This window comes from Micromys minutus (genome assembly GCF_963924665.1).
Source record: "Micromys minutus genome assembly, chromosome: 10".
Classification (NCBI taxonomy): Eukaryota; Metazoa; Chordata; class Mammalia; order Rodentia; family Muridae; genus Micromys; species Micromys minutus.
In genome coordinates this window covers 18682626-18687062 of record NC_137979.1, presented here as the reverse complement: position 1 = coordinate 18687062, position 4437 = coordinate 18682626, and the positions used below count along the sequence as shown (strand labels likewise).

Here is a 4437-nt window from a genome sequence, read left to right as displayed (position 1 = left end):
GACAATTGCTTCAGGGCTGAATCAATGTAGCATTGCCTTGGCATTGACTGCGGGTGCACATGTGGTCTCTGGTAGACTTGGCATTGTTTATGGATGTATATATTATGGTCCTGACCTATTGGGATTTTAGGCTCATGGTGAAAGCTATACTGACATCTGTTTTCACTCTTTTTGTAATTCTTTCTATTTTTTTTTTTTTTTATTCCTAGCATCTGATTTCATCCCAAGGGTCCTTACAGTTTTGTTTGAGGCATGCTTGCTTTTTTTCCTTGTTAGACTTAGTATCATGAAAACTTTAGGATGGTCCAGCCATCCATGGCCCAGTTTGAGGCAAGTAGTTACCTTTCTTTGTCAGAGATAAGGTCTCTGTCATGGCTACATCCCAGTGGTAGATCCTGCTATTCGAAACACTTAGAGATGTATTGGTTGGGAAGAAGAGAGCAAGATGGAGCTGAGGCAGCTACAACTATGACATACCAGAACTCCTCTCTAGCCACATAACTTCTGTAAGTCTCAGCATGCTGTCTCAATCCCGTGCTTTTCCAGATTGGTTTTGCTATTCCCACCCCTGGCATCCCAAAAATTTTAATCCTCTATGTCCCTAGTGTCTCCTGTCTTTTACTTAGAGTTGCAACCTGAGAACTCATGGATACCAGTGGTCCACCTCTGTGGACAGGAGCTTTGTTTTTTTTTGGTTTTTTTTTTTTGTTTTTTTTGTTTTGCTTTTTAAAAATTTTATTCATTCTTTGAGAATTTCATGCAATCTGTTTTGATTACTTTTACCCAGCTTCACCCCCTTCTCTATTTACTCAACTCTGTGTTTTATATTTCCTTTTAATAGCATTTTTTTGCTGCCTAAAGATTCTGCGCTGCATGGTCCTTCACTAGGGAGTGGTCAACTTACCAGGGGCTACACTCTTTGTGAAAATTGTCCCTCACTATCCCAACATTAATGACTGCTAATAGCCCTCAGGTTGGGGTGCACACTCAGCTCCCCTCTTCGTGCTGGTATTTGGTCTGACTTGGGTTTGAACAAGTTTTTATGCATCCTGTCAAAGGGTTATTATTTCTTACTTTTAAAATTAATGCCAAGACAGAGATTTTGTCACTAATAGACTCTGTTATGGTTTTATTTTTATTTTTTACAAGTAATGAAATGAAGGTCTAGGTGGACCACTGTGCCTGAGCTCCCAGCATGTGACCTAAACTCAGAACTTCTGCAAAGTCTGCAGTACTTCCTGCTGTGAGCCAGGGCTTCACCAGCATGAACATCTGGTCAGCATTCTGGCCAGGCCAGACCTTTTTCTTTTTTTGGTGCTAGAGCAATAAGAAGAAGATCCAAGAAGGATATTTATTTAGGCTTTTCTGCAGTGTGTGTGTATATGTGTGTGTGTGTGTGTGTGTGTGTGTGTGTCTGTGTGTCTGTGTGTGTATGTATGCATTTGTAGAGTCAGAGACAGAAGTAGAGGCAGAGGCAGGAACAGACAGACAGACAAGTAGAAAGGATGAAGTAGAGCTGGCAGGGCTTGGAAAGGCAGAAGAGAAGCACATTTTAGAAAGCACCTTCATCTGCCCTCTTGCTTGGTTGGAAGACTCCTGTCTATCATAGTTAGAAGTTGCATATAATAAGGGCACATTAATATAAATGGGAAATAAATAAGCAATAACCACAACATGCACATCTCACAATCACCTTGCAAAAAAGTCCTTAGAATCCCCCAGGGGACCATAGAATGAGGCAGAGCTGGAGTCTGCCCCCTGATGCTCTTCCTTCTTCTGCCTTATTTTTTTAGTTCAGTAAGTTCCAGAGCCTCACTCCTAGGCTCCCTTGTCTGTTCTTGCTGACACTCCTTTCAGGTTCCATCCAGTAGCCTGGTGTCTGACACTCATCAGGCCCCTAGGTTGGCCCTTCTTCCCATGAGTGGCTGTGTTAATGAGGGTGACATTTCCATTTCCTTCCTGTTAGCTTTGTCTTCCTGCAGCATCCTGGGTCTGATCTCCTGGGATATCTAATTAAAAAGATGGCAATGTTTTACCAATGGCTATGTTTAGAGTTGAGAGCTGTATCATTTAAAAAGAAAATAAAAAAGAAGTAGAAGCTTTGGATCTGTCCCAGAGGTCCATATGCCATATGGTGGCATCATTAGCATCCAGGGGACCGTGGGTATTATGTGCTATTGGCCAATATCATATACCTGTCATCTGAAGACATCATGCATTGATTAGGGTACATGATGTTATGGAATGATTTTAATGATAATTCTAACTCTAGTAATTTGTTCTGATGAGTAAAACTTATTAAACTGAACTTTCTTCTACATTCTTGCTGTGGTAGTCACACTAAATATCAATCTTTTATCCAACAGCAGGCTCCGTATACAGCAATCCCATGCAATTATAATGAAGCTAAAAATTCCCATCACCCGGTGATATTGTAGACATTGCAATACTATAGCCCAAAGCATCCTTTACGTGTTTGTGCTGTTGCTGGTAGAAACACTACTACTACATTGTCAATTATAGGAAAGCACATTTCATATGCTCAGTAGTGATAATAAATTACGTTACAGGTATCTGTATCTGCTTACTATAGTTTTATTACTTTACATTATTATTTTTAGAGTATACTGTTTCTAATTGTACAGAGAACTTACTGTAAAAACACTATGCTGTGCCATGTGTAGTGTCTCTGTTACTACAAGAAGAAGCCATGTTGAGCGATTGTCTTATACCATTTAGAGTTGTGTTCTTACAGTGGTAGAGTCAGTTACTTACACCATTTTTAGAATGTGGCTGGGCTGTTAAGCCATATGTGGCTGCACTGCAGGTCAAGAGATGGAGATACAGGACAATAAAAATGAGGTTGCTGCTCTTAAGGGGACCAGCTCTACTGGTCTATGCTGGTGCTAGTTGGCATAGTATGTTTCTCTTCATTTTGAGAACCTCAAGTTAGTCTCCTATCAAGGACCGTTCCCTTTCACATTTTGTTTGCACCTGGATTTGGAAGAATATTACTTTTGGCTGGACAAGTGAATGCAATCCAGCCAATGAGAGCATATTTTTATTTTTCTAACCACGGATAGGTTTGTGCAGGGAACACAACAATGATGTACTGAAGACAGAATCTTCTCTATGCATGTGTGTAGAGAGCTCTAAAGCCTCTTGTATTTTGATGTTTGGTTCTTGTTTAAGTTTGGGAACCTTTCTATTATAATCTCACTAAAGAGTTTTGTTTCGTTTCCCTTTGACTTTATCTCAGTTTTCTTCTTCTCTGTGAATTCTCAGTTTTGATTTTCTGGTTGTCTGCCAGACTTCTTGGAAGGTTTAGTCGTGTTCAGTATTGTTTTTCTTTGTGTATGCTTGAGTGTGTCATTGTGTTCACGTGAACCTCATTCGTTCTTCATAGACTGTTGGTGATGCTTTTGGTGTGTGTGTGTGTGTGTGTGTGTGTGTGTGTGTGTGTGTGTGTGTGTTTAGTTGACCAGTTGTTTTTGTGATTTCTGCTTGGTCATTTTTCAGTGTTTCAATTTTCATGCTGAATCTTTCTTCCATATTTTGGACTTTTTCTTCAGTGTACCAATTACTTTGTTTATTTTGAAGACTGGCTTGTTGAGGTCTTGAGTAGCTAGTTTGTATAGTTTTATTTGAGTCTGTTATATGGTCATTGATTTTTTTCATAGGCATATAAACTATTTATTAACAGCAAAGGCCCAGAGACTCATTTCTTCTTGGATACACAAACAATTCAGCCCCTTCGGTCAGTGGCCTTGGTGTGCTGACTGCGGACACAAAGGCCCCAGAAGTGGCACAGCCCCCTATGGGCTCGAATTTTCTTGAGGCGCTCAAGGACCTCACACAGCTTATTGTCTAGACCACTGGCCAGAACCTGGCTGTATTTCCCATCCTTCCCATCCTTCTGTCTGTTCAAGAACCAGCCTGGGATCTTGTCCTGTCGTGGGTTCTGCATGATGGTGATCACACGCTCCACCTCATCCTCCGTGAGTTCTCCAGCCCTCTCCGTGAGGTCAATGTCTGCTTTCTTCAAACCACATGAGCATATCTCTGCCCCACAACCTTAATGGCAGTGATGATGTTGGTGTTGAATACTTGCAAGATGTGCAGAGACTTCTCAGGGATCACTAGAGACATGGCGGGCATCACAAGAGGTGGCGTGTAGGCCTCCTGTGGAAGAGTCATTGAATTTTTTTAAAAGCAAGAATCTGCATTTCTTTTATAAGACAGTTCACCTATCTTGGGTCAAGGGAAACTGGGGAGTTGGGAGTGAACCATGTTGGGACATAGACTCTTCTTATCTTTGTTTTTTTTTTTTTTTTTTTTTTTTGTTATGTTTTATGTCATCTGTTGGAATGAATCTAGTTTTAACTGTTTATTATTACTGTTTTTAAACCAACTCTGTTAGCTTGCTTTATTTCCTAT

At 40.5% G+C, this 4437-nt stretch overlaps 1 pseudogene across 1 annotated transcript; it reads right to left on the bottom strand.

Annotated features, from left to right (window-relative positions):
• Window positions 1-3718: 3718 nt before the first annotated feature.
• Window positions 3719-4149, bottom strand: LOC308425495 (small ribosomal subunit protein uS13-like; annotated as a pseudogene). Its single transcript has one exon. The product of its transcript is annotated as a small ribosomal subunit protein uS13-like (transcript).
• Between the last annotated feature and the right edge of the window lie 288 nt (window positions 4150-4437).